Source organism: Sciurus vulgaris (assembly GCF_902686455.1).
Source record: "Sciurus vulgaris genome assembly, chromosome: 4".
In the NCBI taxonomy this organism is placed as follows: Eukaryota; Metazoa; Chordata; class Mammalia; order Rodentia; family Sciuridae; genus Sciurus; species Sciurus vulgaris.
This window is the reverse complement of record NC_136464.1, coordinates 19319309-19332281: the sequence shown is the minus strand read 5'-3', so window position 1 is coordinate 19332281 and position 12973 is coordinate 19319309. Positions and strand designations below refer to the sequence as shown.

General features: G+C 46.5%; 1 protein-coding gene across 2 annotated transcripts in view; it reads left to right on the top strand.

The window, feature by feature from the left end:
* Positions 1–12973, top strand: part of RBM20 (RNA binding motif protein 20) — a 175803-nt gene that overhangs the window by 95427 nt on the left and 67403 nt on the right. Inside the window, exon 1 of one of the 2 annotated variants that reach the window (XM_079138671.1) lies at positions 9993–10117. The exons of the other annotated variant lie outside the window; for it this stretch is intronic. The gene's annotated coding sequence lies outside the window, so the exon portion shown is untranslated. Of the gene's footprint in view, positions 1–9992; positions 10118–12973 lie in introns of those variants that run through there. 2 annotated transcript variants of the gene reach the window in all.

The following is a 12973-nucleotide window of genomic DNA, read 5'->3' as shown; positions in this document are numbered from 1 at the left end:
CACTGTGATTGCACTTAGGGTCCACTCAGATAGTCCAGGGTGGCCTCCCCATCCCAAGATCCTCAGCTTAACCCATCTTCAGAGTCCTTTTTTATTTCCATGTCATCTAAGGAAACATCCATGGGTTCCAGGGACTATGACCTGGATATCTCCGGAAGCCATTATTCATCTTTCCACATCAGTGTAGAAGTTAGTCATTATTTTCTTCCGGCATTTTAGAGATATTCAGCTGTCCCTTGGCTCCTGGTTGAAATGCCATTTTTCTGTCTGTCATTCCTTAAAGGTAACAAATATTTTTCCCTTAAGCTTTTCTTTTAGTTTTGTCCACTGTGATCACTGGCAGCTCTGATGTGCCTAAGTGTTCATTCCTTTATGTTTATTCTGCTTGGGATTCTGTGTTCTTTCAACCCTCCTGTCTTTCAGTGGTTCTGAAAAATTTCCAGGAATCAGTGCTTTGGTATTATCTCACGCCCATCCCCACTGTTTTCTACTGGGACCCCTGTGACATTTACGTTGGACCTTCTTACTACGTCCTGCATGTTCCAAGCCCACTCTTTTCATATGTTTGCTGTTTGATGCTATATTCAGGAGTTTCCTATGATCTGACCTCTAGTTCTAATTTATCTCTCAGTTTTAATCTTTAGCCAAACACTTCAATTAAGATTTTTATTTGTAATTCAGTGGTTCCTTTCTCAAAGTTCCATTTTATTCTCTTCAAAATCTAAGATTTTTTTTTTTAAAGTTTCTTGTTCCCTGCAGACACTGCCATGCTTATCGTTTACCTTTTCATGTGGTGACCACAGATGAACCCAGTAAGTCCGTATGAGAAGCCTGTCCAGCTCTGTGTCTGCCCCTCTTCTTTACACTGGTCCTCACTCACATTGCTTATTTTTAAGGACTCCTGATTAATCATTCCCTTATATGCTTACCACTTCGCTAGTTATTGGCCATAAGAAATTATCTCTGGAGCTCCCAGATCCTTGGGGTAAGCGTACTCTTCTCTTTGAGAGTCTGTTTTTTTGAAGTCCCTATGAACAGAAGTCACAGCCCACCTGTACTATCCATCCCCAGATCTTCCAGGGGTATTCTACCCCCTTCCTTTTTCTTTTCCTGCTCTGTTTAGGTTTCTCCCTGGGCTTTGGGGTTGGGAGGGACAGGAAGTGCCTGGTTGATTCTGGTTTATTCTAACTGTGAGGGTGTAGCCTTTCAGACCCAGCTTAGTGAGGTAAAGGTCCCCAGTGAGAGTGTTCATGTTGGGTGTGCTCTGGGCCTTGACTTCTGTCCTTCTTACCCCTCCAGTGTCTATCTACACGGAAGATCAGCTGTGTACTCAAAGGCTCCACTAGTGTCTGGATTCATCTTCCCCTCAAACTGCCTGGCGGGACTGTGCTAGCTCTACAGCCCTTCAGTGCTTTTAAGGTGAAATAGCCACAGCTGTTTTCAGCCAGAGGATTTGGGATCCAAATAACCCAACCTACCCAACCTGCCCTTATGGGAAAAACCTATTACATTTTTATTGTATAAAATTATGCTTGTGTGTTTAACAACTCTATTTGTCCTTAGGAAATTCAGAAACTTCAAGTGCAGAAAGATCAAGGGAATGTAGGATCACAAGTTTTAATTTGTGTGAAGAGATTAGTAGCCATATGGGAGACTGATCTGGTGCGGACTTTTGCGGGGAGGGTGTGTGAGACTTTTGCTGGCCGCCCACTAACATTATGAAACATTAACATGAACATAATGAAATTGAAAAGCCCATTTTGCTTGGTCCCATTTATTCTTTTCCCAAGGGATAACTTTAATTGGTTGGCCAATAAGTTTCATGTTTGCCTCAAAAAAAAAAAAGACCATCTAAGGAAAACTACAGTTAGCTGCTTCCCAGCCACCCGGCTGGTCCTGAGTTGCCCTGCAGTGGCTGAGGTCCAGCCTCTCCAAGGGTGGCTATGAGGGCAGCTGGCTTTGATTCGGGCTATGGAGACAGCATTAGTCAGCGGCTTCTTCTCCCATACCCTGGTCCTTAATGCTGCAACGTGTGTCTGTGACAATGAAGGCAGATTCCTAACTGACCGTGGCTTAGGATGTGTCAGTGGATAAGTTTGGGCCACTCAGGTTTATGAGTCCCGTCTTTGGCCTACCCACAATGTCACGTTTTGACCAGTTGGTGTTGGATCAAGATTTAAAAACTTTAAATCCCAAATGTCAAGACTGAATTTCTGACCACTTGGTCTTCATATCCCAAACTTAGATGAAAATCTCTGAAAATATCTTCAAGGTGAGGAAAAGCCTATAAATCATTGGCAGATTCAGAAAACATGTGCCAGAGTTCTGTGTGGGAAGCGCCCTGTGGGTGGGGTGGGGACCTTGCCCTTGGAGAGTTCAGCCTTGTCCTGTGCAGGGGGGAACTCCTGTGTGGTGGGCTGAGAGAGGACTGAGATTAGCAGAGCTGCTCAGGATGGTTGTGAGGGTGACTTTGCTGGATGTTTGTCATCCTGTTGCTTATGGGGTTGATGTGCCAATCTGGCTTCTGGTGTCTCTTCCCTCCTCACTCCTCAGTGCGTATCCCTCGTGTCCAGCCTCCTTCCCTCCCAGAGGGGGACTGTCATTTGGTGAAGGAATGGAGGTGGCTTAAGACTCAGCAGAAGACAAAATGACAGTCTTGCTGCCTGTCGCCGGAGTTTGTGCAGTCTTATGGTTGATCCATGAGTTGCACATGGCAGCAGACCCGATTTCCTGGAAATCATTTCAGAATGTATATTGGAATTTGAGTTCATAAAACTTTGGGGTGAAAGATGCATCTCCTTGCCAGCTCTCTTGAAACTCGTTGTTCCGCAGTGTCGCTACACAAGTGAGACTGGTGCTTTACTAATTAATGCTACAAAGACTTCAGTTAAACCCTGGGCAGACAATTGCTGTGTGCTCATTAAGGGGAAGCCAGCTTAGGTTCAGATGTGCTTCCTCAGTAAGAATTGCAAGGTATATTGCCAAAAAGCTTCTCTATAGCTGTCCCCCTTTCTCGGCAAGCTGCAGGGTTGTCGCCTCCAGCCCCACATTTTCCTTAACAGAGAGGGTCCCTTCCTTCTGTTCAGAGCACAGAGTCCACCTCCTTTTATTTTGCTTTCTATTTGTTTATTACTTTCCTCCCAAGCACATGTTGCTTTTCCATTCCCTATTTCCCCTCCTCCTCCTCTTAGTGGGAATTGAACACAGGTGCACTTCACCCCTGAATTACATCCCCAGCCCTTTTTATTATTTATTTTGAGACAGGCTCTCGCCCAGTTGCTGCGGGCCTCATTAAGTTTCTGAGGCTGGCCTTGAACTTCCCATCCTCCCGCCTCAACCTCCCAGCACTTGGGATTACAGGCGTGCACCACCACACCCAGCTTCTATGCCCTGTTTTTCTGATGTCCTGGCTGAATATTTTGATCCCAAACAAAGGTGACTTTTATACTCAACGTGTTAAGAAAGATCAGTAAAACATTTCACGTGATCTGTTTTCTAGCTTTTATATCCTTATCCTCTGGTGCTCGGCCACAGGGTCATGTTTTGCTGACTGTCCTACTCTTGCCATTCAGCTTTTAATTGAAGTCAGTAATAAAACAAAGTTGCAGTCGAGTGATTCCTCCTCTTCCCAAGGGGGCATCAGAAAGCAGTCCTAGAGTATGCAAAGCACGGAAATATCAGTGCCTCTAACCTAGGATCCTGGCCATCCAGTTGTTTTTGTGTACACATGTGGAGGAAAACTGACACCCTGTGGGGAACATCTCCTACTGTGCGAGAGGCTGTCTTGATCGGTTACAAAAGCAGAGAAGGAAGACAGGGCACAGTGCTGGACACGGTGCCATGGACTGATGACAGGAGCAAAAGGCAACGGGGTTCTCGGGGGAGAGTGGACAAAGTTGTTTTCATCTACTCTGCTACAACTTCAGCAGGTCCCCCACACTCAGGCTCCCCAGATGCTGCTGATTGGACCCACTCTCGGATGTATGTATCTTGGTCCATGGGAACCAAGCTACAGCTGCTTGGAGTGGCTGGCATCCTGTAATCCCAGAGTGCTGGGAACCACTTATTCAACAATGTCCAGCCATCCCGTTCCACTGCCTGTTTTTGCTGTGCAGGTGGAGGAACGGGTTACTGTTCTACACTGGGCATATAGCAGTAGAAAAGACAGGTGAGGTCCCTGCTCTTCTGAAGCATTCACTCCAGGGAGGGGCAGGTAATAAAGCCCAGAATTAAAAAACAAGGTAATTTCATAGTGATCAAGGTTGGTTAAGGGAAGGTGGCAGAGAGTGACTCAATGTCCTGCCTTAGATTCCTAGGTGCAAGGTGGCCTCTTTGAGAAGGCAACACTGACAACTGAGGTTGTCAGTCATGTGAAGCTCTGAAGCAGTCCTGTCCAATGGAACTCTGAGAATGCTGAAGATGTTGTGTTCCCTGCTGTTCAAAGTGGTAGCTGCCAGTCACATGGACTGTTAAACACTTGAAATGTGACTGGTGAAATGGAGGAACTGAGTTCTAAATTTTATTTAACGTTAATGATTTAAATTGCTACCTGTGTCTAGTAAGTAATCCCCTTAGACAGTGCAGCTCATCTAGAGAGAAGAGCTTGTGCAGAGGTCCTGAGAATATGGTCACAACGCAGCCCCAGTGTGAGATTTATGTCTAGAAGCTATGTTCAGTCTTTAAAGGGCAAATCTGCAGAATTCACTGATGCTTCCTGCTTCTGTTTTGTGGGCCCCAGGAGAACCTACGGAGGAATAACACTTAGCCAGATGGGAACGAAAACCCTGCTCAACAAAGAACCAATTTCCTTTCCCCCGATGGGCTCATGCCCACATTGTCTGACTCACCACTCTCGACTCTAGCGGGCTGTGGCTGGCCTTTGTCTGTGCAGGATACAGCCTTTCCACAGGCCCGGCTTGTTCATTCTGGGAACGAATCCTGTCTTTGTTCTTTACTTGTAGTTTCTTGTACCAAGAGGCTAGGGCCTCTACCATGGCTCTGTCGAGGGGTCACTCCTTATTCAGCTTGCTGCCTCCTGTCCATCCCAGGGGCCTCATCTTTTCTGGATTTTCTTTTTCCCCCTCATTGCTAAAGATAGCATAGTCAGCCCGAGTTTTAAAGATAGTTTTACCTTTAGTTACCACTTTGCGTTGCACAGGAAAGAAGAGAGGCGAGGGGAGGGAAGGAAAGGGGAGGGGAGAGGCCCTAGGGTTATTTCCAGTGGTTTCCACACATGCCACACATGAATTGAGATCTCTCAGGCCCTGGAAGCTTCTGTACTTCTTGGCCAAGGACTGGGCTATTCCAGGCAGCCACTGGCGGGTCCCAGCAGTGGGAGGAGGAGGCAGAGCCATGGCAGGGATCAGCTCTGCCCATCCAGCGTGGGTGGAGGTTCAGCTCCACAAGATTCCCAGGAGAAAAGAGAGGTCAGGTAGCCAACCCTGGCTCAGCGTGCTGCGGATTAGAGGGGCCCTGCTACACAGCCCCTAATCCTGGACTGGCACGCAGTCGTCACTGGCCACTCCTCCTTTGTGCCTGCATACCCCGAAGAAAAGATGACCCAGCACCTCCCTGAAAGTCATGCAAAACCCAGCAGAGAGGATCAAAATGTTAAATTGGAGACCTCAGGGCTGAGCCCACCTCCACGGGTCGAATGACCACCCTCCCTTTTCTCCTTGGTCCTGGCTGACTCTCTGCAATTCACTCAGACCTGTGGTGAGGGCGGCAGGGAGGGAGGGCGGTGCCAGAGGAAAGGACAGAGGCTGCGGCCCTCGGGCTGTAGCAGGTACCAAATAGCCCTCTCCGTGCTGACGACCTTGACCCCTCTGGTGGAGGAGTCCAAGGCTGTACAATGAACCTCTGTGGTCCCTGAATGATGTGCTTCTGGAAGCAGAAGTCTGTGTCTGCCCGCTTCTGCAGAGGCCTTCCCGGAACAGAAGTGGGAACACCAACCTGCATCACACACTTTGGCCTTGTGTGGGGACAAATGTGGCAGTGCCCCACGTGGGCATTCACTGCTGCATGCACCTCCTTCACTTTTTTGTATGTAGTTTCTGGGAGAGAAGTCCCCCTGGTGGGAAGCGGCTGTGAGACACTTGAGTCTGCAGGGTCTAATCTAGGACCCCCCATTAGCCCCATGGGATGGGGTGGTCTTAGTCCAGCTGAATTATTCTGCCTTATAAAAAGTTATTTTTTAATTGGAAACCAGACAGGTTTATTAAAGAAAAGTTGGAAAATTTACAAAAGGAGAAAGGAATCACCTCCAGTTCTACCGTCTAGACACATCTGTCCCTTGTTAAACTTTTGATGTGTTCTCTAGAAGTGTTTTCTACCAAAGGGTAGTAGGGCTCTAACCATTATGTATATAAAATTATGCACACTGGTTTTTTATTTAATATGAAGTCGTATGGGGATGGCAGACTAGCTTTGTAACATCTTTATGACATAGCCCTAGGTTCTCACGGCTTGGCACTTGGGCATCTTGACTCACAAGGTCTAGGTAACTGGCTGGGGTCACACAGTGAGTGGACGATAGGCCTAGCCTCATCTCACAGCTCCAAGCTGAGCATCTGTTGTGCTTACTGGTTATCTCCCCCAATGTGGACTGTGTACCCCTGCCAGAGTGTCCTTCCATACATTGGCAAATTTACCACCTTGCCACCTTCGTTTGGGGATTATGGCACCACCCACTGCAGGACATGTCCCCAGAGGTCCTCCCCTTGCATTGCAGCAGCTGGAGAAACCCATAGCATCATAGCACACTGCAGGGTTCTCTTGGGCCATCTGTGCCTCTTGCTTCTCCTAGTCCAGGTTGTACCTCTTGCCCTAGTCCTAGCTCTGGCACGGGTAGGAGAAATAGCTGAAGGGAATAGGGACAGACTGGCTTGGTCATCTGCAAGGCCTCAGGCTGGGCTGCTCCCTTCCTTGCTGCTGTCAGGGTAGGTGGACAGTGTGGTCCCTCCAATCTGACCGAGTTCTTCCATTGGGCTTAGGACTGGCCTCTGGGTGTGCATTTGCACAAGGGCCCATGCTTAGGCAGCCCACGTGCTCCGTTGGTTTAATGCTCTGCTGTAGACTTCTAAAAATTCCTAGCAGGTTTTGGGCCAGTGCCCTGCATTTTCGTTTTGCACTGGGTCTTACCTGTATCTGGGCCTGCTCTTATACTCTGAGCACACCTTACCCCAGGCAGTTGGTTCATTTTACTGTAAGTGTATCATTTACATTTATGACTCACCTAGCACACTGGGAGGTGTTTCAGAATCAAACAGACCTTGTTTCAGATGACCACACACTAGCTCTGGCTCTTTAGACAAGATACTGGTTCATCTGGAGCCTCAGTGTGCTCTTCTGTAAAGTGTAAATAGTGACCTTAATTGTTTAAGACTCGAAGACCGAGAGCTGAGTGAAGCAGATAGCATAGTGCCTGGCACAACTATGCTCTTGTCCCTCCCTCCCTTCTTGCATAGCACAGTGCTGGTATACAATAGGTACTCAACATGTGCTTATTCTGTTAAATTGAATTTCAGTTTAGGCTTCTTCATTTCCAGATGTCACCTGGTTAGTCTCTGGGTAAGAGCTAAGACCAAACTATTAGAAGGGCTCATTCCAAGCATTGCATATGACTACAAGTTCACACTTCAGGAATCACACTATGGGCCATGTATCAAGGCTGCTTTTATTTTAATAAAATGAAAGTTCACATTCGGCATATCATGTTACACCCCTGGCTGCACAAGGTTCTGTGCTGTGTTGGATGTGTACCTTCTCTCACAATCCTGGAGGTGGGCGTGGTCCTCAGTCCCCTTTGCTGTGGCCAGCTATGGCTGGCTGACCCCACGGCCTTTGTTCAGAACCACTACACACCACTTCTTCTCCCTTGAGGGGCAGGTGGGCACACAGCCTTGGGTTCTGGTTTGGGGATGTGTGTGGAGGAACCCTTTTCAGTAAACTCTCATCCCAAGAAAGTCCTGGGCATGAAGAACAAGCCTAGATAGAGAGGGCAGAATGTCCCATTGCAGTCTGGATTGGAGCCTTGTGCCCTGGGGAAACCGAGTAGATCAGGGAGGGACCAAGGCCTGGGCAGAAGTGAAGCTGTGGCCAGGGTGGCTAGTTCCTGTAGGGACTGGCGCCTTGGGGTGTCTGGGACTGAGTTTGTGGCTGAGAGCCAACTGAGCCTGGGGCAGCCTGTGGGCTGTGACTGAATTGGGCCGAAGAGCCGATGGGCTCTCCTGGGAGCGCTGGTGGGGGCGCAGGTCCTCCAGGGCAGCTGGAAAAGGGCTGTCCAGACAGATCTGAGTGGCTTTCACTTTGGTTTTGCAGTGGGCTGTGGAAGCATCACACACTGCATCCCAGCAGGAGGGAGACCTCATGAGGGTGGGAGACGGGCCACCCCCACCCTCTACCCCCATCCGTCACAGCATCTAAGAGTAGGAGAACCTAGTGAGCTTTCATCACTGAGTTGTTTATAAGCTCTTGGGGAGTTTTTACTTTTTAAAAAACATACTCTGTGGAATCATTTTGGAAGGGGATTATAATGAATGCCAGGCATTGCAGATTAACTTTGCATTGTCCCATTTGGGACGATGATGGCTTTACATGACCTAGCAATGAGGTACCTACGACAACAGATTGTGATTTAGAAAATCACACAAAAGTGAACCAGGTGCAGTGGCACACGCCTGTAATCCCAGTGGCTCAGGAGGCTGAGGCAGGAGGATCATGAGTTCAAAGCCAGCCTCAGCAAAAGTGAGGTGCTAAGCAACTCAGTGAGACCCTGTCTCTAAATAAAATACAAAATAGGGCTAGGGATGTGGCTCAGTGATTGAGTGGCCCTGAGTTCAATCCCTAGTACCTAAAAAAGGAAGAAAGAAAATCATGTGAAAGTGGTTTGATCACTTAAGTATGCATTTTGGAAAGGGAAAAGTTAAAAAAAAAAAAAAAAACCCAAAAAACAAAAACAAAAAACTGGTGGCTCCTGGGAAGACTTGTAAGTAATTAAACTGTGAAAAAAGGTCAGACCCATCCTTTGACCCCTGGGCCTTAGGAACTTCTTCACAGGGAGGAGCTTCTTGTCTTTTTTTTTTTCTTTCTTTCTTTCTTTTAAGCTTTAAGTTTCTTCTCCTCCTTTCCCCTCCCCTTCCCTCTTCTCGTTTCTTTCTTTTGTGTTTTCTCTAACACTGGTTGAAGTCCTTAGCCTTAGAGCAGTTTCTGAACCACAGCACTATTGATATTTTGCGTGCTCCTTGTCTCTGCCCAGTAGATGCCAGTTATAAGCCCTCGCTTTAGGTTCTGACAACCAAAATGTCTGGCATTCCCGAGGGGGCAATATCACTCCAGCCGCTGCTTAGAGGAAAGGAGAGCATTTTTCCTCCTGACAGATGTTGAGTTACCACCAGGCAGGTGAAGCGATGGCTTCTCTCACTTCATATCCTGTTCCACAAAAATAAGCAAGAGAGAGGGGAGGGGTGCAGGAGGTTGGCTCCTTGGGAGTCTGTCTGATGTGGCTCCATTGCTGAAGGTTCCTGTGGGTACCTTCGGGACCACATTGTCACCTGTGTAATCCAGAGTTACAAACAAGCAAGCAAACTAAAAATAAACCTTTAACAACAACAACAACAACAAACGGGGAAGTAAACCAGGCCAGGAAGCTTTGGAATTTTCCTAAAAATGGCCAGCACAATTAGCCTAAGCCTCCTTGCAGAGGCAGTTGTTCTCGGGAGACCTCTCTGCATAGAGCTGGCTTGGGTGCTGATATGTGAAGAGGCTGAGAACATGTGGCATAAACATCGACTGATATTGTTGGCCATTTACACTCAGCATGTGTAATGCAGCAGGAATGGCTCCCGGTGGCATGTGACTCCCCTTCCAGACCGGTATGCAGTGGCTGGGACCGCTCTTTCTCTTTCCTTCGCTCCTTGGCTTACATCCCCCACTCCTCTGCCCCTTCCCAGACTCGTGAGAGTCTAAGTGGAGGCTCTTCATGATTGGCATGCGGGAAGCTGGTAGAATGTGGTTGGAATTTTCTAGGGAGATACACGCGCAACACCCAAAATGACTCCCGGCTTCAGTGGCCGCAGGTCAGCACTTCGTGCCAGGTGCCCTGGTCTGTTTCAGAAAGGTAAGGTTGCATGACGTCACCCTACCTCGCCCCAGCCCGAGGGGAAACCAAGGGGTTCTTTTTATTCTTTAGTCCAGGTGGCACTTCTGACCATATTCTTGGCGCTAAGCGTTCGTGCATGAGTGTGCGTTTTGTCTGTACCTCCACCCCCTCCTGTTTAAAAGAATTTTCATAAATGATTCACAACGGCTGTTTAACATGTGACCTCAAACAGTACCTCATGACCCCAGTGAAATCAGCGATCCCGATGTCAGTAAGTCTGTATGCTCTTTTTACGCCACTTACTAAACTCTTTCATAAAGAGAAGTCGCGCAGCTACTGGAAAACAGATTGCGTTATCACCAGATCGGAGGGACAGGAAGGGGACGCATTCAGAATTCCGAAATCTTAGGAACAATGGGGGTCTCTTAGGGTTGGGGTGTTTTGTGTTCATTGCTGGAATTTTTTGACAATGGGAAAATGAACGTAAAGGCAAGAAGTGTCTCGTGTCTGTTGAGTGCAGGATCAAGCTCATTCTGAAGCGGGAGGAGTGCCGGGGTTAGAAGCCATGAGCAGGGGAGATTTTGCCAAGGGACAATGCTAGCTGCTTCTAAGCACCTCTGAAGTTGGCTGCAATGTGAATTTCAGCAACTCTTAGGTATCTTTAAGAAAAGTTAACACTTTAAAGCAAAACTATTTTAATAGTCCCCAAGCAAACAAGTAAGCATATAAACTTCGGTAGTGAGGTTAGAGGACATAATTGGACCCAGAAGTGATGATCTGTTAGCAGCCTCAAGCACAACCAAACATGACTCACCTCGTTTTTTTATCTGATGCAATTAAAAGTAGCTTCCACACCCGCAGTAGAGGAATACTGGTTTTCTGCTTGCATGTATGTAAAAGCAAGTCCACACTCATAAAATGGGACCTGAGATGTATCTTGTACCATGGGAATTTTTTAGTCTTACAAAAAAAATCCTTCGTGTAGCTTTGCTATTGGTCTCTGCCTTCTATGCATTAGAATCTTTTCTTGCTTTTCCTGCCTATTTTTTTTTTTTCACATCTTTGCAAAGATGTCAGAAAACTGAAGGGAGAGAGTTGGTATTTTCACACACTTGCCCTTCCCCCACATGCATACACTAACAGCTGCCATGTATGATTTTGTGGAATTTGATATTTTGAACAAAATGACTTCCTTACTTTCCATAGTAATATAATAATCAATTTTACCATAGAGGACTGTGTTCATGTCAGGCCTTGGCTGCTCCTAATTAGCAATGCATAGGGTGGCAGAGCAAGTGCTGGAGAGCAGTTTCAAGGGAAAAATCAGACTTCAAGTTTTACCCTCCCTGGCCTCAGCCCAGGCAGTTCTCAGACTGCTTGGATGTTAACCACAGGTTTAGTTTGTGGTGTTCGGGGGGAAAATATTGAGAGTGGCACGTGCAAATGAAATGGAGATGGGCTGTCGCTCTAAGGCCTGCTGTGTTTTCTTTTATCTGCACTCTGCTGTCGCTTTCACAGGGCCAAAGCTTTATAAGGGAGAGGCAAAAGCCAGAAGTAATTTACACGTGTTCTCTGCCATAGGTGGTACCTGGGTTTTGCTGGCTGTAGTCAGAAAGGTGTGTCTTAAGGCACCGGAAACTTCCATTCGCTTTGGGAAATGGATGCTTTCCCAAGGAGTAGTTATGCAGTTCATTTATAAAGTTGCAACCCTAATGTTCTCATTTAGTCTAAGGAATGTAAGGGAACTAAACTAAACCCTGCATATTCCCAATACCAAGAGAAACATATGCCTTATACTTTATGATGAAACAGCACATTCTGCTAAAATCTACATTCCCATAAGCTTAAAGACAGTCAGAAATTTAAGTCAGTTGAACAACTGTTTGTTCAGTGCCTCTAATTTGCCCAGCACTGAGCCAAGCAGGCACTTGGGAGTTTGAAAGATTTTAGGATGTGGATAATTTTCTCAAAGCACTTATAATTTAGAAGGCAAAGTTCCTCTTCAGCAAACCTTACCTGACTTTCTGCAGCAGAAACTGTATTTGTCCTCTGGGGGATGTCTTGTCACAATTTTGTTTTGTTTTGTTTTGTTTTTGGTGGTACTGGGGGGATGAACCCAGAGGCACTTTACCACTGAGCTACAGCTGCAGCCCTTTTTTCTTTTTCTTTTGAGGCAGGGTCTCACTAAGTTGCTGAGACTGACCTCAAACTTGTGGTCCTCCTGCCTCAGCCTCCCAAATCACTGGGATTTCAAGCATGTGCCCCTCTAAAATTTTTTTTTATGGAATAGTATAAAGGGTACGTCAGACTTAGCTAAGAAATATTTATTGATTGCCCATTCTCTTTGTGACCCCCTGTGGACTTGTAAAGATTTTAGTGTTTATTCTTAAGGGTAATTTAACACAAATGATCACACTGTTTGGAATGTCCAAATGACTTGAGGGACACCAAGTTATAAAGAACAGATGTACTCTATTTCTTTTTAGATTGGTGATTCTTGAACGTTGCTTCACAATAGGGAGCTATTTAAAAAATCTCAATACCCTGTTTGAATCAGACTTTTTGGAGGTGTAACTCAAGCATTGACATTTTTTAAACTCACCAATTATTTCTGAAGTGCCACCAAGTTTGAGATGTGGTGATATGAATAACTTCACCAAAAAGTCTTGTGCCAGGCATGGTGGGAAGCTGAAGCAGTAGTATCACCAGCCTCAGCAACTCAGCAAGGACCTAAACAACATAGTGAGACCTGTCACAAAATAAAAAATAAAAAAGGACTAGGGATGAGTCTCAGTGGTAAAGCACCTCTGGGTTCAATCCCCAGTGCCAAAAACAAAACAACAATTTTAAATAGTCTTCTATGTTTGCTTTTTA